Source organism: Mastomys coucha, unplaced genomic scaffold (assembly GCF_008632895.1).
Source record: "Mastomys coucha isolate ucsf_1 unplaced genomic scaffold, UCSF_Mcou_1 pScaffold16, whole genome shotgun sequence".
NCBI classification, from domain to species: Eukaryota; Metazoa; Chordata; class Mammalia; order Rodentia; family Muridae; genus Mastomys; species Mastomys coucha.
In genome coordinates, this window is record NW_022196898.1 from 87,021,828 (window position 1) to 87,048,917 (window position 27,090).

General features: G+C 40.0%; 1 long non-coding RNA gene across 1 annotated transcript in view; it reads left to right on the forward strand.

Annotated features, from left to right (window-relative positions):
- Positions 1-20,158, forward strand: part of LOC116093858 — a 28,486-nt gene extending 8,328 nt beyond the window's left edge. The window contains exon 2 of the long non-coding RNA XR_004119860.1: positions 19,752-20,158. This is a non-coding gene — a long non-coding RNA (uncharacterized LOC116093858). The remainder of the gene's footprint in view (positions 1-19,751) is intronic.
- The last annotated feature ends 6,932 nt before the right edge of the window (positions 20,159-27,090 follow it).

The following is a 27,090-nucleotide window of genomic DNA, read 5'->3' on the forward strand; positions in this document are numbered from 1 at the left end:
CAAAACAAAAGAAGAAGCAACAACAAAAACCATCTTGTTGAGGAAGCTGTAAGATGCTAGTGTGTCACACAGTATGCCCTTTTGTCTACACATCTTTACCTGCAAATGTTCTTGAAATGAGTCATTGGTCTGGTTTCAGACCTCTGCCTTCTGCCATACAGTCAATACTTGATCCTCATTGGGACTCTTCTTGGATAGTGTATTGTTACCTTGTGTCATGGTGATCCTGCTGCTTTGAATATATAGGATTGACCATATTCATGATCTCCAATGTTCATAAATGGGATAGGTGTTGGGGTAGGTCAACTTGAAATCTTATATCTGGGCCTGAGGAATAGCTGAGTTGGTCAGCCCATCAGCTCTCTTGCATTCACAACACTGGAACCTGTTCTCCAACACTGCTACAGATAGCTCACCCAAGTGCCATGGATAACAAGGGGGCAGGGCCAGCTCTTGCTTTCTTGTGCACTAGGGTCCAGCTTACGCACCTGGAAGACAAGGGACATGGCCAGTTTTCCTGCTCTTGCTCTCATGCCCTTGGGCCAGATCACCTGACTACCCCTCTCAAATCAGGGTCAGCTCAGCTCCACTGTGCTGTCTAGGTAAGGTGTAGGGCCCACTTTTCCAAATGATGCAGCCAGTGAAGTGCAGGCCCAATTTTGAGCAGCCCTTAAACATCAACATGATCCCAGGCAACAGCCCAGACCAGGAGGATGTCCACGTGGCTTTTAGTGGTAACATGGGCCATGGTCCTCAGCTGCAGCACAAGCTGGGTCTCCACCATGGCCTCAGGTGACAGCACCAGCTATTCACATCAGGCTGTCCCTCATCACTCTTTCATCTTTAGAACTCCCCCTCTTCTTGGTGCTAAAACCATTCCACTTCTGTTGCTCTCCCATCTCTTCACCACACACTTGCACACTTCAGTGGTTCCCTCACCAGTGGGGCACATGGCAGGCAAGTCTCTGGGTGTCTACCCAGCAGCACCACCCAGAACAATTTTTAATATAGAAATATTGACCTTAGTGGAAAGGATTTTTGATTGATTTTAAAAGAAATCTCTCCATCTTTGAAATAGTTTAACCTAGTGTTTGGGGTAATAGAACTTAAGAATTTATACAAAAGGTATTTGGATTATCCATTTGGTAGAGAATTTGCTTAATATGTTGAAGGCCATGTGCCTAATGTATATTAATGATGAGGTGGGGGAGAGATTATTTAGAAATAAGTAGCTTATATTCATCCACTGCTTCTGGTTGTTACACATTCTAACCTCTCTTCTGTAATGATTCATGAGCCTTGGGAATAGGACATTTGTATAGATGTCCCATTTAGGTTTGAAAATCTCTCAGTCTCCTATTTTATGCACTTTGGACAGCTGTGAGTCTTTGTGTTATTTACCATCTCTGCAAACAGAAACTTCTCTGATAAGGAACGAGAGGTGCATTACTCTCTGAATATACCAAGAAGCCATTAGGAGTCATTGTAATACTATGTCCATTAAGCACAATAATAGTAGTGATTTTTTCCCCCAAAGATCTATGACTTGTCTAGTCATTGGTTCTTTTCTCCATAATATTGCCAGGTATGGGATTCATCTTGTGCAGTAGGACTTCAACTAAATCAGAAAGTGGTTGGTTATATCTATGATATTTGTGTCATGGCTACAGCGGTGAACATAGCTTACAGGATTCACAACTGCATAAGACTGATAATTACTTTCTCCTCTAGTCCCCTGAATAACACTTTTCAGCACAATAAAGAAAGCCAGTAGAAATGGTGGTTTCAGGTTAGTATCACGTTTATAACTATATGTTCTGTGCTGCAAGAATGTGGTATCTTTAGCAGTACGGTCTTAAAATCAAGTTCTGAAGGGTAACTTTTCTAGTTAGGCTTCTATTGTTGTGATACAAACCATAACTGGAAGCAATATCAAGAGGAAAGGATTTATTTCAACTTTAGGTTGTAGATAATTATGAAAGGAGGTCAGAGCATGGACTCAAGGCTTGGATCTGGAGTCAGAAACTGAAACAGGGACCATGGAGGAATATTGTTTGTCAGCTTGCTTTCCTTGGCTTGCTTAGCCAGCCCTTTATACAAACTAGAACCAGTCTGGGAGAGGTATTGCCCTCAATACCTGGGCTGAGCCTTTCTACATGAATCATTCATTAATCAGTACAATGCCCCATGGACTTGCTTGCAGGCCAGTCTTACAGAAGTTTTTTATTAATTAAGAGATTTCTTCCCAAACATGTCTAGTTTTGTGTCAAGTTCTACTGCTCAGCACAAGAACCCCATTTGTCAACTTGGTACACAAACACATCACTTCTTAAACCACAAACTTCCCTTTCTGACTATTCCCAATTTTGGATTTAATTTAACATCAGAAAATAAAACAAAACAGAATGTAAAAATCTTATAGTCTTTTTAAAAGTCTTTAAAACTCATTTTGTTTGAAATATCCAACATCTTTTTGAAAGTCCAAAGTCTCTCAATTGTGTAATACTTAAAAGTTAAATACTTTCATAGTCCAAGAGGGAAAATCCAGAGCACAATCATAATCCAATACAAGACCAACCTTCAACAATATCGAAAGGTTAGTGCTTGATTCCATGAGACGAGTTCACAATCCTCCAAGCTCCATAAACACTGGGTGGTTCTACTTCTCTAGCTCTGTCACCTGAATGTTACCCTAGGCTCAGGATGGTTCCACTTTGTAGTTCCTGTTGTGTTTTGGGGTCATCCCACTATATGAGCATCTCCAATAGGCTGGTGTCTCCACAGTCACATCTTCACTAGCAGCTTTCTGCCCTCTCTTCAGGGACTTGGACACATGGTGCCAAGCCCAACTTTCTTCTGGAACTCCAGTCCTGGGATCACCAATGCAACTGAGGCTGTGCCATCATCAATGGCCTCCTCTGGCTTTTCCAGGTGGCAGCATGGGTTCTCTCTATATACCTACCCATCATGTTACCAAACCAGTACCATCTGAGAAACTCTTACAAGTTACCAAGTTCAACCACCAGCATAAAATTTAGCCTTGACCTCCTTTGGACCACTTTGTCTATGTATTGATCCGAAGGAAAGACATTCAAAAGATTCCACCTCAATGGTGTTGGTACTAATCCTTGTCCCAGATGACTAGACCGCATAATCTCAATTAAAATATCACATCAACAAACTGATAGAGTCTTGAAGAACTCTCAGACTTCCTTCTGAACGTTCACAAGCCAGGCCTCCACTGTTTGAATAGCTTTCATCATTATCTTTTGTTTTCACAATAGCTAATTAAGCTCTGAGCTCTCAATGGTTTTCTTAGCCTAAAGCTTACCAACACACACCAACCTTCCCCAAACCTATATGGTCAATTCTGCGATAGCATATCCTCATGAACCTGGTATCAACTTCTGTCCTAGTATGCCTCTGTTGTTATTAAGACAATGAAAATAAGAAATTTGGGCAAGAAAGAGCTTATTTCACCTGACAGCTATAGACTACTATGAAGGAAATCAAAGCAACATCTCAAGGCAGAACACTGGGGCAGAAACAGAAGCAGAGAGATGTTACTTCCTGGCTAGTTTGTTTTCCATGGATTTCTCAGCCTGTTTTCTTATACAATTCAGGAGCACCTGCCTAGGAGAGGCACTACCCACAGTGCACTAGACCTTCTTATATCAGTCCTCAATCAAGACAATGCCTCCACAGACCAGCTTATAGACGAGTCTTATGGAGATTTTTCTGGATTAAGATAAGTTTATGTCAGGTTGATAAAATCCAACCAGCATAGTAGCCAAAAACACTGGCAATAGTCTGTAATGTTTGGGAGGTATGTGAGACCTTCCCACAACCCTCCCCCACAAAGCTTCCCATTCTTGGCATTGGGTTTCTATATCTCTTAACTTGTGGTATCTAGCAGGGCATTGTTATCATGTTACAGGGTAACTTGTACCAGTCCAACCTATATAAACCTCTGAGGGAGGAATGAGGATTTTAGGAAAGACAGAAAAGAAGATTCAGAGACAAAGGTTAGAAATCAGGAGGGTTGTCAAGTCAGTACTGCGGCAATCTCCAGTTTAATTCTCTTAGGCTTTATGTATTTCACAGTATCGTGGGAAACAGTCACAAGCCAGCAGAGGCAATGGCTGATGTGCATTCGATATCTGTACCCATCCAGAGGTCTCCCTATTCTGCCCTGTTCCTTCCTCCAAGATCAACACAACATTCAGCCCCTCACCTTGAGCTTCAAGTGTATCCCCTCTTATGGTTTCATACATCAGCAGGCCAGGAAATCTGTCAGTAGACCCTGACCTGACCTGACTCTGCCTGACAGACAGGCTTTTACAGAAGCAGGCAAAATGGCTCCCAACAGTAACTCCATTATAACTGTTTTTGTATTTGTGTGTTTATGGATATATAGAATAAGAATTTTGTTCCATATTAGACTTTTATAGAACACGAAAGAACACATGAACTTGGGAACTCACAAAGACTGTTACAGAATGAATAAGACCTGTGAAAGCTCAAGTTAGACCACATCTCAGAGCATAGAGGAAAAATGGGCATAAAGTCCTACTTCAAGTGAGGAGCTATTATTAATTGACAGCTTCTAGAAAAGGGAAAGTCATTTTTCTCTAAGAGTGTAGTCCATAGTCAGTGGACTATGCTTTGTGGAAGCCCACACATCCAAGGATATATGGGTAGTACACATTGGACTTGATGGGTTAAGAAGACAAGGACACAAAGTTGTATACACAGAGAACGGAGTGGATCTGGGAGATCTGGGCAGTAAATATAATCAACACACATTGTATGAAATTTAATATACATATATATTTAATTTTAAAAATATGAAATGAGTAGCTCAGTAAGATTTAATTTGCCTATATGTACACAGGGTAGAGAACTTCAAATTTTCCTATTGAATATTTATTAATTGTATGTTAAGCTGAAAACAAATTAACAGGGAATGACATAAAAAAGTTTAAATGTATTGAAGACACATGCAGTATGAAACTCAAAGAAAGATATGTCAAGTTTGTAGCACTTGGACAAAAACAAGGACAAACAATTTCAGGAAGACTTTTTAGAAGGTCTTGTCATTGGTCGTGTAGCTCTGATGATGTCAGTTGGTAGGACTCAGCATTGATGGTGGGCAGGCACCATAAAGAAAAGACTCAGCTCAGAGCAGCATGATAGCACAAAAAGGAGAGAGGAGACTTACATGCCACTGTCCTTGCCAAGGGCATGCCTCAAAGTAGGCCCTACCTTCCAAGATCTTACCACACTGCAGTGATGCCAGAAGGAAGCTAACGACCAAGCCTTTAACACACATGCCTTTGCAGGACGGCTAAGATCAAAATGAAAGGGTAAGATGGTTGCTGTCTCTATACCCTCTTTACAGTGTGGAGTACAGAACAGTTTGTGAAAATCCTAGTGAGATGACAATGGTTTTATCAGTGAGGAATGTGTCCAAAGTACATGAAACTTCCAGATTACACTGAACTGTAAGTTTAATGCTTTGTCTTTAGTTGCTACCATGGTGTAAGGCCATTTAATGTCATGAAATTTAAGTGAGACAGGAGGCAATTGTGTTTCTCTTTGGGGACAGCTTAAAAAGATAAGGCAGCTTTAGAAAAAAACCCTTTAACATGTGTTTGTCTTATGTTCTGATGAAAGCCGTTCTGTTTTTGAGTTAAGATGGGAGTGGCAGCATGTACTTCTAGTCACACCACTCATGATGTCAAGTTATGGACAGCTTCTGTTGCCAAGGATAGCTGCAACTTCATGCATTTGCTTCATTTAATGTACTAACCATCATAGCTGAACTAAGTTGTAGATTATCAGCTATCTGACTCATTGCCAGTATGCCTCAACCCCACAGGTACGGAAATCTGTTGCATTTCGCCAGCCTGGAAAAAGATTATTACTCAAAATCTAAAGTGTTATTTCTATTGAATGCATAGTCGTTTTTTGAGCAGATGAATACTTATATCATATGGTATCTTTATTTCTCAAAAATAATAGAAAACTTAGCTAGTATCTTTTAAATCTTTGATTAAACCTCAAATTAATATTGTTTGTGTAATGTTCATTTTTATACTAAATAGCAATTTTTAAATTCTTGCCACACGACAGTCTAACATGTATTGATATGTTAATTCGCACAGAGTCCTGTGAGGTAAAGACAAACATAGTGTCAGGATTTGGTGTGCATACATGGGATGAATCCCAAGTTGGGGCAGTCACTGCGTGGCCTTTCTTTCAGTCTCTTCTCCATTTGTGTCCCTGCATTTCCTTTAAACAGGAACAATTCTGGGTTAAAATTTTTGAAAATCGGTGGGTAGTCACCTGCCTCAACTGGAGCCCATATCTATCTACTAGAGTTGGTCCCTTCCAGTTCTATATCCCCACTGTTAAACGTTCTGGCTAATGACACATCCATTGAGTCCTGGTAGCTTCCCACATCCCAGGTCTCTAGGATTTTCTAGAGGTTCACCCTGCCCCCTAACCCTCACTACTGCATGTTTTGATTCATTCTCCTGGCCCTGTGGGCATCCCATACCTGGACCTGCCCCTCCTTTTCCCCTCCCCCTCCCCTCTCCTACCCAGTTTCTCGCCTTCCATGATTATTTTGTTCCCCTTCTAAGTGGATGTCAGATATCCACACTTGGGTCTTCTTTCTTGTTAAGCTTCCTACAGTCTGTGAGTTGTATCCTGTGTACTCTAAACTTTTTGGCTAATATTCACTTAATTAATACCATGCATCTCCTTTTGGGTATGGGTTACCTCACTCACAATGATATTTTCTAGTTTTATCCATCTACCTGCAAAATTCATGATGTCCTCATTTTTTAATATCTGAGTACTATTCCATTGTGTAGATGAACCACATTTTCTGTATCCATTCTTCAGTCGAGGGACATCTTTTTCAGCTTCTGGCTATTACTCATTCAACTCTGGGGAAAAACTCAGTCCACAGAAATTTATAGGATTAACATGCAGTGGATTTTTGTTGGTTTAGATCTTTCAAGATTTTTAACTTGATGCTAAATACACCATTGTTGAAGTTAACATGGCTCAATGAACGAATTACAGCCTAAGGATCTTGTTTAGCCAGTATCTATGTTTAGAAATATTCTACATTTAAAACCATGTGTTAAGCAACTAAAATCTCCATGAAGTTTACCATAACATCTTTACAGATAGAATCTATTCTTTTCAAATTTAGTTTTACATATATTTGTATGTGTATATATGTATACATGCATGTTTGTGAAAGGGCATATATGGTATGGATAGGTATGGATGCCAGAGGACACTTGTAGGAGTTTGCTCCTTCTACTACCATGGGTTCTGGGGATCATATCCCCTTGTCTGGTTAGGGCCCTTCTACACTGAGACATCCCACTGGTCTCATTTTTCTCTCTTCTTTTTAACAAAGCAAAATATTATTTGATATTCTAGGAACTATTACCAAGAAAGAGTGATGTTTTTTAGAAAGTATTTTTTGAGGTATCATTTTAGATCCAGGAATCATTATAATCTCTTCTTTTGCTTTTTGTTGCTATGTGGAACACTGACCAATAGCAACTTGTGGAGGGAAAGGTTTATTTCAGTATCTACCTCCAAGTAACAGCTTATCACTGAGGGAAGTCATAGAGGAACTCACAGCAAGAACGTAGACCCAGACCTGGAAGCAGATGCCGTTGTGGAACATTGCTCACTGGATTCTTATGAATGGTTTCATCAGTTTGCTTCATTTTTTTAATATACAACTCAAAACCATTTGCCTAGAGTTTATACTGCCCACAGTGGCCTGGACACGTCCCCAAGCCAATCTGATGGAGGTAACTCCTCAATTGAGATAGCCTCTTCCCTGATAACTCTATGTATAGTAAGCTGACAAAAACTAACTAGCTCATCATGATCATTAAATTCCTTTGTAATATTCTGAAAAACTGATGACTGATCTAAGTCTTTTGCAAATAAGGAGCTCTGCCTTGTTGCCTGCTTGGAAGTTCTGTGTATGGACTAGTACGCAGGAAAGGACGATGCCTGGCCACATGGGTTCCAAGAACTCCTTACCCTGCATGTGACTTCTTTAGCGCAATTTCTAGTAATCATTAGGATTTTCTCTTATTAAATGGCAACCTAAGTTTGTCAACAAGCTTCCTTAATTTGTTAAGCAGTTCTATCAGATGTCTGTAACCAGATTTTCTGATCTATCATCTGCAAAGGTCTTGAGGAAAGTTCCTCAGTTGTTTGTCTTCGGGAGAGCCTATGAGCAATCTTGTTCCGTGCAGCATCCCTGATAGCCTCCTCTAAGAGACAGCTGGCTCTGACTGACAGCTCTACAGTGCAGAACAGGAAAGCATAACACACTTTGGGACTTAGTTATCCATTTTCCCCATGTTCCAGGCAGGTATTCTTCTCTCAGAGGACATATCCCACATATAAACTAGAAACTTGGTTTTAACCATTTAAGTTACAAAGAGCATGAGGACTCCTTTTGAGAGCACTGATTAACTTGAAATCTCAGTATCCCAATTCAACCACAGATATGCAATGGTGCTCTGAAAGAGGTAAAGGAAGTTCAAATCCTCTGAGGGGAGAAAAGAAAGAAAGAAATATCTGGCATGAAAAGTTGCATATAATTCTAATAATGAGATGAATGATGATTGAAGGTTTTTTTTTAAGTATTCAGGTCTTCAAGGATAATTTTCTCATGTGGACCTGCAATATTTTCATTGATGAGAATCACAAAATTTTCACACAGAGAACTTGTTCCATTGAAAAGAAATGTATTAGTTGCATTTCTTTGAGACAAGAGGGCACACAATAAACTTCAGGAAGGACCACATTAAGAAATATGGTGTTTGCAGCCCCATAGGAGGAACAACAATATGAACTAACCAGAACTCCCAGAGCTCCCAGGAACTAAACCACCAACCAAAGAGTACACATGGTAGGACTCATGGTTCCAGCTGCATATGTAGCAGAGGATAGCCTTGTTGGTCATCAATGGGAGGAGAGGCCCTTGGTCCTGTGAAGGCTCTATGATTCAGAGTAGGGGAATGCCAGGGCCAGTAAGCAGGAGAGGGTGGAGTGGTAAGCAGGGGGAGGGAATAGGGAGTTTTCAGAGGGAATACCAGGAAAGGAGATAACATTTGAAATGTAAATCAAGAAAATATCTAATTTAAAAGAAAAAGAAAAAAAAGAAATAGTAAGATGAAGGAGGCAGAAGTCAGGGGTGCTAGCAGAAGTTACAGTCAAGGCTCTTCTCCCTCCCCTCTAAGAGTTTGGATGGAAAGACAGACAGCAGAGGGGAGGGGTCCAGTGTCAGCTAGCCTGACTAATTCTACTGCTGTAGTCTTCATTTGCCATGTTTTCGCCCTTGGGAAGATACAAGGTAGAGGGACTATTAACTTAGTGTACATACTATGAGAATTGGATATGGAGGCATTTGGGGCTAGAGATGCCTCATTGTTTGATTCCACATAAAAGATATGTTCTTAAGTAAATTGTTTATTATGCTTTGCATTTTCTGTCCTGTTACCGCCCAGCAGTAATGTTAAAGAAAGGGTTATTCTGGGAAATGGAGCTAGAAGGAAAAGCAACAGTAGAAGAGAGTTTGGAAGAAAATAGGGTGGCCAAAGTTATACCTGTCCACATGGAAGGTTTAAAAAAATTAGACAGGAGTAGTGACTGCTCAGCCATCTTGAATTTAATGCCTGTTTGTTACCAGCCAACAGTTAGAATAGGTGAGGTAAACCCCTCCCACAAGTTCTTCAGCATGCCAGCCCAATCAGCGACTTCTTTTTGTCTCTGTAGAGATGGGACTTCCGATGTAACTGGAACCAGGAGCAAGGCGTGGAGTGGCAGGAGGTGGGCAGAGAGGTGTGGTTATGAGAGGCAGGCCTCAAGGCAGGAGGGTTACACTGTCCCTGAGAAAGGCACTGTTCCTTAGGTCTAGAAGGCTCCCACATACCAGGGAACCAAGAATGCTGATTGCAGCATTGATAAGTAAAATAAGTTTAAATGACCACAAATAGATCAATAAGCTAAGGCATATATACACAGAGCAGGCTGCGAGGTGGCTTCAGAAGAGTAAGAGCCACTGTTACTCCATGTGATAGGAGCTTTGACAATTCAGCTGAACTTGTTAGTCTTCAATTTCTCATGAGTAAAGTAAGGTAATCATTATTGACAGGAAAAAAAATCAGCGAGTCATTGTGAAGTACTGAGAAAAATGCCAGCATACACATGTTATAAATGCCAGATATTATACACATGTTATAAATGCCAGATATTACCTACAGTAATACAGATATTACCTTCCTGAAACATGGCTGTCTTCTATAGCTGATAATGTGAATAAATTAGATCACAAGTCAGTATAGTCACAAATGCGTGTGTGTAACAATTTACAAATATGAACATATATGCCTAATTTGGTTTTGATCCAAGTAAATATAGATTGATATGCTAATGTTAAATGTAAAGGTATCTAGAGTGACTCAAAGAACTTCACTTTCATTTCACATAATTCTTCAACTTCCACTTTTCTGAACAAGACATGTATAGAAATCTATTTAGAAACATGTTTAGAAAAATGCATTGCTTTGTATAAATACAACAATGAAATTATTTTGATTATATGATCAGTTTACAGAGAAAACATTTTCCAAATAGAGAGGGTGAATTATACATAAAACATACCCATTGCTTATTGATAATGTAATAAAAACACTCATGATCAGATATTATTTTATTGATGTGGATATCAGAATCTGAAACTTTAAAAATGTTGTATGGACTATAGTGGTTTCCATAAGGTAATCTTTAAAAATTATTTCTTGAGGTTATAATGCAATTACTTAATTTCTCCCTTCCCCTTCTTCCACAAAACCCCCTGCCCTATTCCCTTACAAATTCATGGCATCTCTCTCTCTCTCTCTCTCTCTCTCTCTCTCTCTCCCTTTCTTTTACTCTCTCTTTCTTTGTGTGTGTGTGTGTGTGTGTGTATACTTTCCTGAGTAAAATAATAATCCACTCAGTGCAGATAACACTACTTGTATATTTGTAGGATAATATTTATAGAAACCCTAAACTTATCAAAATACAAAGTTGTGAATAGTCCCACAGAATACAAGAACACAACTACATCCAAGTCTCAGCGATCATTGCTGAAGAGCGGGGCTGTAAAAGCCAGAGAAGCAGGAATTTTGCTGTGAGACTGTGTCTCCTAGAAATGTCTGAGAAGCTACTTCCACATAGTCTCAGTGTCATGGCTGACTAAACATGACCCGATCAAGGAACACAACAGTAGACATTCTAACATGGAGGGGAAAGCTCATGAGGCCTCAACTCCAGCAAAGAACTACAGGCAGTCAAGGAATGCCAAGAGAGGGAGAAATAGTCCTCCCTCAGGGAATAACACATCACCTAGCTAGCCAACACCAAGTGGTCAGTCCATTAAGTATTCTTCAGAGAGTCAAAGTAAAAACTTTTGTGTATATTTGTTTCATAAAACATGTTGAAGAAGTCACTGTGGTTTGTCCAATTAGTCTTTCCTAACTGTATATAATTATCAATACTGTAGGGTTTGTCACATTCATACTTTATTCTGCTAATTTGAAATGTGTTTGTAACACACCTCACTCATGTGTTGTTTAGTAAACATCACATATTATAGTTTGCTGTTTTATCACCTGCATCAGCTTTATAGCCATAGCTTCACATGACATAATAGCTATCACTAATTTATAACAACATGTGTATAAATAGTTCCCTATTTTATTAACAAAGTAAAAAAGCACAACATAGAATGTGATCTTACTGTCATGTATTTTATTTCTATATATACTAGAGGCATTGCTTTAATATGTCATTATTCATCCAGGCGGTGGTGGCGCACGCCTTTAATCCCAGCACTTGGGAGGCAGAGGCAGGCGGATTTCTGAGTTCGAGGCCAGCCTGGTCTACAGAGTGAGTTCCAGGACAGCCAGAGCTACACAGAGAAACCCTGTCTCGAAAAACAAAAACAAAAACAAAAAAAAAATTAAAGCTAAATTTACATGTCCATGTAAATAAAACTCCTATGTAACATTTACTCATAATTTTATACTATCTGGTCATTTAGTCTGAGTCCTTCTAAACATTACCATTTTCGGGAGGCTATGTCAGTGTGGTGATCAGTCCTGGTAGCCAAGGGAGGAGTGTTCTCAGCCTCTGTTACTCTGAAAATCTTTTGCCTTTGAGAAATATTTTCACTTGATGGAGAATTCTAGAATTCTACTGCAAAGCTCTATTGTGTCTTTCCTTCAGTACTTTAAAGATGTCGTTACATGTTCTTGACCCTTCCTGTATTGGGTGAGAAGCCAGTGGCAGCCAAGTGTGTATGCACCCATTTTCTCTGTTTGCTTCTAAGACTTTCTTCTCTTTGTCTTTATTTTTCACCAGCTCACTATGCTGGAACCACTTAGATCATTTCCCTTACACTTATGCTGTGAGGCTTACTGATGTCTTCCTCAGCTTGTGGGTTGCCGTGATTTATTTCTTTGGAGAAAATTGAAGCCATAATTCCTTCTGGCACCGTATATGTTTTATTTCTAAGGCTGTTTTAAATGTGTATGGATGTCTTGCCTGCATATACATCTATGTTTCCCCATGCATGCCTGGTACCTATACAGGCCAGAAGAGGATATTGGATAACCTGGTGCTATAGGTAGTTGTGAGCTACCATGTGGATGCTCTGACTCAAACTTGGATCCTCTGCAAGAGTAGCCACTGCTTGGAGCTGTAGAGCCATCTCTGTATCCTCCCTACTCTCCAAGAATCTATTTTCTAACCTCTGGTATTCTAATTGGAGTTTTAGGGCAAAAATTACTTGCTCCAAGAATGGCTAAGCTTGGCCATTTATCCCAATATTTTAATTAAATAGAGGAGAGATTGTGAAAAGCAGAGCAAGGATACCATGCTACCTGCCATTCATCATTTACTATCCATGGAGACCAAGGTGACTTTAGGTATAAGTGACTGTTGGTATAGCACACTGGAGGCCTGGAGCAGTACTTGTAAAGGCCTGACAGATGGGCACCTCTGTCACTCTGATCTTTATCTTTCAGCTTTGAGAAAGAAAAGAGATGGGCAAGTTATCAGTTTTTAGTAGGCATCCGTTGAGTAATTAACAGGCCTGTTTGCAAAGTAGCAGACCTGAAGTAGAAGAAGCATGCCAAAGGAAGGCAGCGTGCTTGCATTTGGCTATCATGTAGGTGTCAGTGTGGGGCCAGAGTTTTCAGGACCAGCAATTTCTAAGTGTCTGTTCTAGGACCTCGGGGACCCAGGCAAGCACTCTTTGAGGATGACCCACAGATTTCTGGCTTTCTGACCCCTTCCCTTCCTTTCATGTTGGTTTGTTCTGTGGATAATCTCTGCTGACAGTGATCTTTAAGTTCATGGTTTTTTTATTATGACTGATGTCAGGTTTGTAGGAGAATTATGATTCTGTGTTCTATACTTCTTGATTTTTTCATTCACTTTGCCTATACAGTGTTTGCCCCTCTGCAAAAACTCTGTGTTTATGCATGTTGCCTGCCTCTTCCTCTAGACATGTTTTTCCTGGTTCATTTTAAGCTCCTGCTTGATATTTACACCTGCAGAGATATCCATTTCATTGTTTCTTCTCTTTTACTGAAGGTCCATTGCTTGTCCTTCTCTCTTTTCATTATTATTTATTTTGATGAGATACATAGCTAAAGAAGAAAGAAACCAAAGTAAGTGTTATCATTGAGACCAGAATTGCCCTTTGGTTTTTATCCTTTAGTGAGGAGGACCACAGCAGATTATTCTCTATTTGACCTCCATCTGGGTTTCCATGCAGCTTTAGTTAAACACCTTTCAATAATCGCTTCAAATGCTTTGAAGAACCTGCTGAAGATGCCCTTCTTTAGCAAGGCTTGAGATGAGCACTGGCAAGTGGTTGATAATCTCCTTTTCATTTGCTCTCACTCTCTAGCTTTCTAGGTCACTGCAGAGCTCTCTCCACTGGCTACCCATGCTCTTCAGAATTCAGTCCTGAAGCCTAAGTCTCGGGCTCTCAGGCCCATTGCTGTACCTGGAAGAAGGGCCAGTGTTTCTCAGAGGAGCGACTCTGCCCTTCCCTCTGTGCTACAGTGCAGTTTCACAAATTTATCTCTGGAACCTTTCAACTCCTCTTACTGTTCTGTTGGGGTGAAACAGCTGCTCAAATATAAAGGATTTTGTGAACCCCAATTTCTTTTTTTACATACTTAGTTCCCTGCATTCACTTATTTGCCATGAAACAATGATGGTTTAACTTGCCTACTTTTCTAGTTGTTTGGATGCTGTGCCCTGCTCTATTGCAATTTGCTACATTTTTAACTCCAGTTGTGACTTTTTGGGACATAGCCATCAAAGCTAGAGTTAATTTGAACTCTAGTGCTTTGGGACACTATAAAATTCATAGCTGACTTCATGAAATTTTGAGAAAAATATCAATCATATAAATTAGTCTATTCCAAGTTCCCTCCTTTGTTTCATACCGTGCTTTTTTTTTTTTTCCACACTCAGCCTTTATGGATTCCATTTACTTTTTCAATACAGTTCTTTGTGATGATGTGTGAATCGGCAGCTCCTTCATGGCAGGCTTTCTTTGTGAGATAGACACACATGACTTCTTGATCTTAAATCTGGGTTTACAGTAAGACCCTCGGAAAACTCTTCCCATACCTCAGAACGTGGTGCAATTAAATACTCAGCACAGTTACTACTCAGAATTTCATGGATCCTGCTTCAAATATAGCTCACCAATGTAAGTTGACTGCTATCTATGTAATCTATCCATACAGATTTTCTCAATAGATTTTCCTTGACTGAATTACCTTGAAACTGTTTGCCAAAGAATCACAACAAGAAAAGAGAAGTTATTGCCCTATTCACTTTCTTTATACCTTCCTAGGTATTCTCTCTCTCTCTCTCTCTCTCTCTCTTTCTCTCTCTCTCTCTGTCACACACACACATACACACACATACTCACCCATATACACAAACACACACATATACACACTCACACACACAAACACAAATGCACAAACATAACTTTAATATTTGCTAGCTTATAATTGATATTTTATTTCCAATATTATTTTGTTCAACAGGATAAGGTAGCATTTCAATCATTTTATAGGTTAAACAAGCATGAAACAGATAAATATAACTTTTCATTGATTTCAAAATGTTCTGTTGGAGAACTTACTATGTAGAAACCTGCTTCTGATACACAATACCTAGATTTAGTGACTAAAGTATGTACAAAAAATAGTGCTCTCTGTGTTGGCAATGTTACATGACTGTGGAATAAAAACATGGATGTTTTAGGAGAAAAATTGGATCATATAACTCCATTTAATGAAACACTACTTGGCTAATAAATATTGAAAACAGAGTATTCATTTCTTTTGTAGATCTCAGTAATGCAGACTTGGTCCATGTAACAATTCCAGTTATATTTTTAATTATGTATTAATTAAACCAAGAGGTGTGTGTGTGTGTGTGTGTGTGTGTGTGTGACTGTACTGTATGAGTGTAAGTGCCTACCATCTGAAAGAAGAAGGTATTGGATTCTTTGGATCTGGGGCTACAGGTAGTCATGATCCATGTGATATCCCTGAGGCAATTGAAATTTTCATCTCCTGAAGAGTAACAAATGCTCTTAACCATTGTCTCCAGCCCCTTTTGTGGGTATTTTAAGAATCTGACAAACAATTGGCAAAAGTTTGAAACTTTACTATGTTCCACATTTGAACCATAATGTTACAAATCAAATAGGCATTTGAATATATGTGATGTATGCGCGGGTTTTAATCACATTATAGTGCTGGGCTGATCAGAGAATAGGATGTCTCCTACAGTTAATATAACAATTTTTAATCCCTCAGTGTTTAGAACAGTCTCATTCAGTTATGCTGAGTGGATCATTTGAAGATGAACAGCCTCCGTCCTAATGAAGCCTGGAATGAGACCTGCCATGCATTACAGTCCAGGAAAATGTCTCACCAGGGGAAGGGGAACTCGTGGAAACATCTGGGTTGGATTTTTGGCACAAACAACCAAACATTGCTTTCCCAAGGAGCAAGCCTTCCCAACGGAAGGACCGTGGAAGCTGTCCGCTTTTATTAATGGGCCTCACTGGTGAATCTCCCGCGATGATGGATCGCCCTCATTTAAGGAATGATGTGCTGGAAAAATGCATTACTTTCCAGAATAAGGGAGTGGATTAATGCAAGTGTGTGTTGAAAAGAATGCAGAACTTGCTTGTGGTGTAGGCTCGTTTTGGGGTGTCACCCACTTGCACGGCTGTTTAAGCAAGCACTCTAAATGGAAATGCACTTGACATTTTTGTGACTGGATGCAATCAAACGACATTAGAATTTAGCTGATTTTTCAGAAAATGATTAAGCCAATTTCTTACTCCTCTTTAACACTCGAAGAAGAAAAAAGGGACGAATAAAAAATACATTAATAAAAAGGACATTGTAGATGGGAAACCTGCCTAGCAACCATTGGAGAGGTTGATATCTCTTTCTCCTGACTCCACTCTCTTCCTTTGTCCATCATAATAGTCCTGGGCTACAGGCATTGTAAGAGGAAAGTGTCCATCACCTGATTGCAGGCCTTGGCAAAGCAATTCAGGATAAATGCTCCTTAAGGTACCTTGAGACTGAATTATGCTCTCCATTAATGCTTATGTCAAAAGAACTTGTTAATATAGAAATATTCTTAAACACCCCATAATAAATGATTTGGGCCTTGCAGCTCCTGCCAGTAGACAACTGAGTATTAAATCTGCTAGGGGACTATGGAGAACACAGTTAGGCCGTGCCTACCACCCCAGACCAAACAGTAAGTGCTTCTTATGCGATCCTCTCCAGCAACTGAAGCTGGGCAGGAATATCAGGGGAAAGGAATTGTTGAACATGCTTGCACCTTTGACCCAGAAGAGGATTCTAGTTGTTTTTTAAAGTTATTTTTATTAGATATTTTCTTTATTTACATTCCAAATGGTATCCCCTTTCTCGGTTACCCTCCAGAAAAAAACAAAAAACAAAAACAAAAACAAAACAAAAAAACCTGTTCCCTCTCCCCTCCCACTGCTGACCAACCCACCCTCTCCTGCTTCCTGACCCTGGCATTACCTTACACTGGGGCATAGAACCTTTACAGGACCAAGGGCCTCTCCTCCCATTGTTTTATTGGTAAATATTGCTTAGTGAGCTATTATTAAAGAAAAAATTAGAGGCTTAAACCACACACATTTTTTAACAGTTTCTGTAAGGAGTCAGACTAGGGCTTATTTAGGGCCTTTGTGGGGCTTTTTTGTTTTTTTTTCATTTGTTTTTTTTTCCCCATCAAGCTGTTTAAAGGTGAATGCCATGACAGGGATGGAAGCTCTTCTGAAGGTCCCTAAGAAAAGCTCCACATCCAAGATCATATGGCTGTTACAAGGATCCACTCTCTCTCTGGCTGAACATCACTATCACTAAGCCCTAAAGCATTTCTCTAGTTTTTGAACCCAGTTACATATAAATAACTTCCTATTCCTGTTTAAGAAACATTGCTGACTATTTCTGTGAAAGAGAGTTTGCAGGCCTGAGGAATTCCAAGTGATATATTACTGACTTCATCCAGGAATCAAAGAACATATATATTATTTCAATCCTGCTTATATATCTTGCTAATCCCTCTTTACTCCTTGCCAGCTATATAACATGGGGTAATTAATTCTTGGCTTTGTATGCCAGTTTGCAGCACGTGGGATAGTAAAATTCTTGTTATTCAGTCTATTCACAGATATAGTCTTGTGATTAAATGATGTAAATAAAAAAAGTGGCTTAAACAAATAAATTGCTTATAGCTGTCACATATATTCAGGTGACCTAAATTTTCTAGACTTTACTACTCTGAGACCTCAAGTAGCAAAATGACTTTTGACTTGAGATCTATAGCTTGCAGGCTTCCACAGTTCCTCCTGAGAGTTCCTTTCTGAGGTTTGTTTTCTGACTCCCATCTTTTTTATTTTTATTTAATAACAACTGCCATTTGCAGTTTCTTAGTTTCTCTCACTCTGGCCATCCTCTTTGGAGTCTTGTGCACCAGGTTCTCCCGTTGTCTTCTGTGTGCACAGTGCCCCTGAGCATTGAGGGTAAGAGAGGTGTGAGTGGGAACCACTGTAAGTTCTTTCTTTCCTTTACATTTAGAGCGGGGAGCACTCACTTAGATGTCAGCTTTACTGCCCTGGCCGTGCCACACTACCACAGCTTAAGGTTTGATTTCTGTAAACTGGTAACTTAATTAATTGCCATATTGTGGGTCCCCATATTAGGACACTGCCTGGGTCCCCAATCTTAGGACACCGTGTTCAGGGTTACAGGCAAAGTACGCTGTTCACACAGGTAAGTTACAATTAGGAACATTAGTCGCGTTTGTAGAGATAGGAGACTGAAGCTTGGACCTCACTAAAGTTTTAGAAAAGAGGACGCCAAGGATGCGAGACCCTCCTTGTCTCCATAGTCAAACCAGTCATTTCTTTATGGAGAAGAGGAAATGAGGGAGGAACAGTCTGTCTGGCGGAAGAGAGAAGGTCCTGTGAGCATCTGCCGCTGCCCGCCCCTCTACCCAGCAGTGCTTCGCAGTACTCTAGAGCTGTGGGTGAGAGCCGTCCTTACTTATTTGGTTTCTCTATGACAGAAGGGTGCTAGCAATACTACCAGCTGAACTGATGAAGCATTTGAGAAGCACGTGCCAGCCAGGGGCTGGCTCTATTACTCATTTTTCAGCAGAAATGAAGCTGTACTTGAATAGACTGCTATGAATGTTTACTCGCTGTGAAATGGTCCATGCCCTGGGCTAAAACAGCCAAAGAGCACCATGACCTCCTGACAGCCGCAAATCTGGCTGATACAGAGGCTCTGCTTCTGGTTGTGTGCACAAGGTGCTGTTTTTCTTGATTATCTAAGTTGCAAGTTGTCCTCTAGAATAGTTTTGGAAAAATCACAACACAGGTACAAAATAAGAAATTGAGCTATAAAACAAAGCAGGATGCATCGCAACCAAATGATGTTCACACTAGCAGGTGTCACTAACAGAGGAACTACAAATTAACTCAATTTTAAGACACTACAAGGAGAAAATCTGTCTCATTTTGCCTGTTAAATATGTTCTGGATGGAAGTTGGTTTAAGCCTATTTGAACAAAGAACAAGTAACAGGGACCTTGCAGGTTTCACTTTCTCTCTGCTTGTGTCTTCCCAGATTCTTAGAGGAACAGAATTTGGGTTGGTTTGGGTTTCACATTTGAGACATCCCACTTAGCTGCTCACAGGTTAAGCCCAAGTTTCTGGCTGGAGCGCTTTGCTGTTCGCCTCCAAATCAGAACAGCTGTCTCTAAATCTGATTTATTTCATGGGAAACGTTCTTGTCTCATAAAATCAGGCATCTCACTTGCCTGGCTATGACTGAGTTCTAGCAGCCAAGTTCCAAGCCAGAAACAACCCTGAAATTAGGAAATCAAATGAATGTAGCCAGCCAGCAGGTTTTCTATGGACGGGCTTGAGAGAAAATGGAGGCTCTGTCATTTTAAAGAAGTATTTTTGTTGAAGTTAATACACAAACAAGTCTATGTCTCCATACCCTAAGAATTTCTCATTTTTCTCTTGTTTTCTTCCTGTGAAGTCTGTCGACAGGTGCTTCACTGGAATGTCGCTGTCATCAGGACTCCACAGAGCTGGCAGTGCAGTCTCTCATTTCTCTCATTTCTGCAAGGTGATCTTACCTTTGAGACTCCAAACGAATTCTATGACAGACATTGCCCTGCCTACTGCCAATGCAGAGGGAATATACCCCAGGACAGGAAAGAGAGCCAAGAGTGCTCCCTGCTGCGCTTCTAGGTCTGTCAGTGCCGCCCATTAGTCTTGTGGATGGCGTTATTGGCTGCTTTGCTCCATAACTCTTCTGCTAAGCACTTCTTATCTCGAAAACAACTTAATCATCCACCTGTCCATCACCCATCATGAATCCCATGTGTCACCACGAGATGGAAAATTGCTGAATAAAATACCTCACTTTCAATGGAGACCCAAAGCAAGACAATGGACTGAATTTTGATTGATCCTGACAGCCTTGATTCCAGCCAGCCCCTCTAACAGATATGGGAGCAGCTGAGGCTGCCCACTAACTGTAGAGCTTGGTGAACTGGCCTGCTAATGCACAGATCACCCCCAGTGGTGGACAGGCCAGTCAGGAGGAGCAGTTCCCACAAAAGAGAAACAAAAGAGGAAGAGCGATTTTATTTGAGGTTTGAGCAGGCTCACTTCTTTACTGTCACATGCATTCAGAAAGCACCAATGTGGGCCAGGACAGTGTTGGATGAAATATCATTTTTTATAAAACCACTCATGCTGTGAATTTTTGATTGGATAAATGTAAATTAGAGTGCTGAGGGAGAAGGAAGTAGATTCACAATAACAACCAAAGGTTTTATTTTGAATGAAATACAAAACGAATGAAAACAAACCTCACTTTTTTATTTTTAACACAGATCCCAAATCTAATGGTATATGATATATGTGCTCTCTCGTTACCAGACTTTATTGGTTGCACAGGACTCAAACAGCAGCTGTGAGAGTAGTAGAACTTGTTACCACAGGGTACCACCCCCACGCACAGCAAATTTCAATGTTAGCTTGAGGCAATGCTACCCTGACTTGCTGGCAGTGGGCAGAAACTTCTGTCTTCAGGGGAAACTACAGTCACAGCGCATGCCTAAACAGCTGTAGACTGGGAGGTCAATTTGCTCAAAAGAAAGATGTTGTTGTTTTCATTGAAGGGTTTTTAAACTCTTGGCGGGCCATATGATTCTTACAACACGTCAGCTTTGTTTTGTTGCCTTTTGTGACCTGAGATCCTATATTTAGTATCTACAAAAAACAAAAAACAAACAAACAAAAAAAGAACAAAAAAAATTACCTTTGCAGGACTGAGGATGTAGCTCAGTGGATTTGAGGCCAATCTGGGGTACATGAGAACCTGTTTCAACCATGAACAAACAAAAATATAAACAAATAAAAAGTATAGCCTGGACTGGAGAGGTAGCTCTCGCATGGGAGCATTTGCTACCAAATCTGATGGCCTGAGTTTGATCTCCTGGATCTACAGATGGAGGGAACCAGATTGTGCCAACTTTCACACATGCACACACACACACACACACACACACACACACACACACACACACACAAACTAATAAAATTAAGCATATATCTTTCCAGTGTGTACTTTTAAAGTCACCTTAATGTGTCATAAATGTGGATGTGTATATACAATATTCTCTGTACTAAAAAGGCATGTGTGTCTATACATACACAGTCATATGCATGCATATGAGTCTTATGTTTTGCATAGCAGTAGTATGTTATGAATAAACATTAGCCAATAAGTATTAATTTATTAATTAATTACAGAGTACACAATAACGCTTTAGTGCAAATCACTCACTGGCTTGGAGTTTTTGTTCTGCTTTCATTGTTTGGAGCCCCCAGATAGCTGGTGTTGATGCTTTTATTCTGTCCTGCACAAATAGGGTCAGATACCTCCTTGTTTTCCCTTTTCTTCAAATCTCATGGGCTTTGGCTTTGTTTAATAGATTCTTTTACAGAGGTGGGATCCCACCCTTGGTTTCTAAGGCAGCCTTTTGTTAAGTTCATGCCCAGTAATCACAGACAGGGGAGGAAGTGATGGAGTGTGGGAGAAGCAGCTTGCTCTCCTAAGGATTCCCCTTGCACTTTGGTTTTTATTTGCAGCAAATGAGAATGCCTTTAAAATCTCTCATCTGGATATAAAAGCAAGTAAAAAATGGAAAAGAACAGGGACTAAGGCTTTGGCATTTGTGACAGAACCCTGGAGTGCACTGGTCCATGAGAGAGAAATGCGTTTTTAATATTTGTATAGAAAAGCACTGCAGATTAAAACTTGCACAACATATGTTTAGTTTAGATAACTTCGGAAAGCATGTCGGATGGTTCTGGAGTCATAATCAGCACTGGCTGGTGCAGAAGGGTACTCCATGATCAACTGTGCAGCTGCCCTATCTTTCTGCCCTGGAGGGTCACAACTGGCCCTCCAGCCTTGCCCTTATCTTCTTTTGTCCTTCATGCTCAGAAGTTAGTCACTGGGCATGGACTTCTAGGGCTCCCTGTTCACAGGCAGGACTATCTCCTCTCCTGGGACACAGGATTGTGTCCTCTTGCCAGGATTTTAAAGTCCCAGTAAAAGTTCCTTAACTTTCGTTATCTGTAGAAGTCTTTCTCCCCTCCCTCTCTTTCTCCCTCCCTCTCTCCCTCCCTTCTTCCCCCCTCCATGTTTTCCTCTCTTCTTCTTGCTTACTGTGGTTCTGAGGGTTAAACCTGATTACCATGTGTTGGATCATTGAGCTATATTGCCATCATGACTGCAGATTTTTTTCTTAAACCACAAGTCTCCTCAGAAAATAATGGAGACAAACAAAACTTAGGATATTCTTCTTGGGCCAGAAGTAGGCATTGCTAGCCTTTCATCTGCAGGACTTACAAGTCAGTAGAAGCATGACCACCACCTGGTGACAAACTGAGAGCACCATGTCAGATTGTTCCTGAAGTGTCACATGCAAAGCATGGAGGGCCTCTGCTTTCCTGTTGATCCCTTGGCCCTTCTTTCTGCTCTCTGAGTTCATCTGGAACAGCCACTGGGATATAAAAACTTTAAGCTGAAGGAAACTGAGTTGTTGAAATCCTTTCTATGTAGAAAAGTAGTGCTCCCCCTTCCTCCCCAAAGAATTCATGACAGAATTATCATGGTTCCTCTTTGACTAAGGGGATGAAACAAATATATAGATGGTCATAGACACACACTCCTCTCCTCTCCTCTCCTCTCCTCTCCTCTCCTCTCCTCTCCTCTCCTCTGCCTTCCTCTCTCTTTATCCTCCCCTCCCCTCCCTTCCCCTTCCCTCCTCTCCTGTCCTAGGGGCTCATTATCTTTCTAAAATGTGACTTGATTTCCTGTATTGTGCCCTCTTTGCCTGCCCCTTGCCTTGCATGAAGCCATTTGTCTTTCTGAAAGTTTCCTTGCCCATTTCACTTTACCCAGTGAAATGGTAAAGTGGCCCTAACCTCTGCCCTTTGTCGACTCTCATATATACATAACACTTTAAAATCTGTCTTCTCTTTTATGAACCATGTTTTTTCTCCAGTTTAATGTACATACCACCACTTAAGAATCTTAAAGGTGCAGAAGAGAAGTTTGTCCTTCTATAATGTTTTGTGCTCATATGTAACAATTTCAGCAAAAGTTTCTGTCGAATGTCAAATGTTTTATTTGGCTCCCAATGTTCTCTCTCTTCCCTCTCCCTTCCCCTCTCCCTCCCCCTTCTCCCCACCCTGTGTGTGTGTGTGCTTGTGTGTGTGTGTTTGCACACGCATGTGTGTGCGCGTGTGCACACACATATACTGAGTGGTTCAATAGAGTGGTTTAAAATGTTAAGTGCATAAAAAAATACATTGTGTTCAATTCATATTAATAAGGTATCTTTGAGTTCATATGTACTCTTTGCATTTTTCCATAGCTTGATACTTACAGGTGCTATAGACTTGGCCCCCTCTTTGCATATCATCTGTTTTGGACATAACCATCTACTTTATGGATGCTAATAAAAATACTGGTGAGTTACATGCAACAAAGGGCACATTCTATGGTTGTATGAAAACCTGGACTCGTAATGGTGATGTGTGGTAGACAATACCTTCTGAGAAACTCTTCAGTCTATACTACATTCTCCCCAGGAACTTGTTTTTAAGAAAAAATGTTCAGTCATTTCACATGACTGTCTTTATAATAATTCCATGTCACTTAACACAAGAGTTGAGTTTCAATATTTATCTTCTTTACCTGTTTAACAGCGCCACCTGAGCAACTATCACATCTCATTATGTCAGCCAGTCTCCTTGATAAATTAGCATTCCATCAACACAGGGGAGTTTAATGTCTGTATTCCCAGATACAAACATAGGTTCCATCAGCATGCTAGCTCCTAACCCACATTTTTATCACACAGCAGGTAGTCAATACATGTATGTTGAATGATCATGTGTTTAAAATGTCTTCTCTGATCTTTCTGCTAGCCTAGCTTTCATACTTCCACAATACCACATAAAGATTATCTTGCATTGTTTTGCTTCATATCACAGGCTGAATGAATCAAGCCGAGTCTGTGTTCCCAGGGCACTCTGCATATACTGAATATTACACTGGGTAGACATCCTATATCTAACATATCTCCTTATAGGCAAGAAATAGGTTTAGTTCATTTTTACTATTCAGAACGTGACATTATGCCAAAGAAAATGACTGAATAAATAAATTGAATAAACTATGTTCATGATTGAAAACTTATATAGTTGTATTGTCCGAATGTGTCATTCGAAATTTCCCCACAAATTAAGTTCCAAGTTCCAGTATCTTAGATTGTGATCTGATTTGGAAAAAAAAATTATTTAAAGTGAAATTGAAGTTACATCATACTGGAGAAGGATCTGCCTGTAATCCTATGTGACTACTATTCTTATAAGAGAGAGACAGATACAGGGACAATGCCATTTGAAAGCAGGAGGAGATTGGAGTCAGGTGGTTATCAGAGACAAGAAAATTAGGTGAAGAGGCCTTTGGGAGAATGTGGACTTGTCAACATTTTAGCTTAAATTCTAGCATTCAGACCTGGGATAAGATAAATTTATGTGGTCCAAAGCCACACTTGGCACTTATTTAGGAAAAAAAGAAAACTAATGTGTTTTGTAAATATTTTTCCATTAATTTTTTAACATTGTGCATATGTGATATATATGTGTACATAATGTGTGTATATTAATGTGTGTGCATGTGTTAATGTGTGTGCATGTATTAATGTGTACACATATGTGCACATGAATAGGAATGCATATGTATTCATGTGCATGTGTAAGCAGAGTTCAGTGTTGAGTATCATTCTTAACCTCTTTTCATCTGGCTTTATAAGACATGGTCTCTCAATGAACTTTGGGTTCATGGTAGCTGGAATCCTCCTGCCTCTGACTTTTCAGTCTCCAAGTTACAGATGTGTTATGCCACACTTTCATTTTATTAGTGCTGAGGACCTGAACTTGGGTCCTCATCCTTGCATGGGTAGCGCTTTACCAATGAAGCCAGTTTCCTAGCGCCTTCCCAGCACAATTAAATAACCATGTCTTTATTACTAAGGGTTACTTTTAAGTTTAAGTATACTTAAGTCAAAGAATAAAAACAACTGTGATATTTAAGTGTTGCTTGTGGCTGATGAAATGCCCAGAGAATTAATGGTCTCTAAGCAGGACATCCACATTCAGGAAAAGCCCCTTGGTGAACAAATAGTTGAGCATGTGTGTGTATGTCTCATAAGATGGCTGACCTTTATTTCCAAAGGTCTCCAAATTGGTAGCAAACCCTCTGTAATATAATAAAAATGTGATCATGCTTTTATGTATTTTTATGTAAAGGAGAAAATAGTATATTCACTTTGCATGTATTCATTTATTCATAAAACAATTTTTAGAGGTATAGACAAAAAGAAAATATTCAAGACCTTCTCTCATAGAGATTCCACCATGTTGTAATTGAACATGAAGAAAAAGAAATATACTTAAAATTATATAGTATTATGAACAATTAGAGTAAGAGAACATTGGTAAAAAGATCCTCTCTTAAGATAGCATGCATTTTAACCAGTGAGTGAACCATGCCTATTATCCATCTATTGTCTGTCTGTCTATCATCTATCTATCTATCTATCTATCTATCTATCTATCTATCTATCTATCTATCTATCTGTCTGTCTGTCTATCTGCCTATCTATCATCTACTCAGCAGCCTGTCTAGCTGGAGATCAGATCACACCACCTTAACAACACTCTGATATGCTAATTGTTTTAAAGTCGCTTGAGATATAACAGGGAAGGCCAACTATTCCCTTATTTCTAACTGAAAACAGAAAATAAAGTTATCTGTGAAAACTACTCATTCCTAGAAGAAAGGATGAGAAAAATCTTCACAAACAAACTTCGTCAAACACATTCTTATCTTGCTTACGATTTTGCCACAAGTCCATTGTCTTCTCAGATTCTTTACTACTCATTATAAAACTTGTGTGTCAGGGCTAGAGATGGCTCAGGCTTTAGGAATACTTGCTGCTCCTACAGAGAACCTTTGTTTCATTTCAGTCCTCACATGGTGTTCACAACTGTCTGTACCTCTAGTTCCAGATGAGCTGACATCATTTTCTGGCCTCTGCATCTACCTAGCATATGTGTGATAAACAAACATACATGTAGACAAATGCTCATACACATAAAATAAAAATACATATCAACAAAAAGCCGGTGTATGCATTTTTAGCTTTAACTTCCTCTTGTTTTTTCTCTCTTCCTCTTTATCCTTCTGTTTTATCCTTATAAAGATCACTAAACAAATGCATAGGTGTATTCTCAGTTAACATAGCTCATGCTAGTTCAGTTGTAGACCTAGATAAAAATTTGTGAGTGGTTGTTGACTGGACACAGCTTCTGTGTTAGAAATGTAGGCCTTGTCTACTTCTCTCAGTGCTGTTACCCAATCTGGCTTGGACCTTTGCAGGCTGAGTGTGAATACTGCCATATTCTCTGTATGTCAGTCCTGTGTGTCTGGAAGACACTGTTTCCTTGGTGTCTGCCACTCACGGTGGCTCTTCAATCTTTCTGTCTCCTCTTCTGCAGAGATCTCTGAGGGGAGAGGCTTAATGAAAGCATCCCATTTAGGACTGAATATTCCAAATATCTCTCATTGTCTGCAGCTCATCCAGTTGTGGGTCTCTTTGTCAGCTCCCATCTCCTTCAGGAGATGGGTTCTCTCACAGTGGCTGACTGAGACACTGATCTAGGTATAGCAGATGCCAGTAGGAGTCATGTTATTGTTATGTTCCTTTAGCAGAACTGTAGTA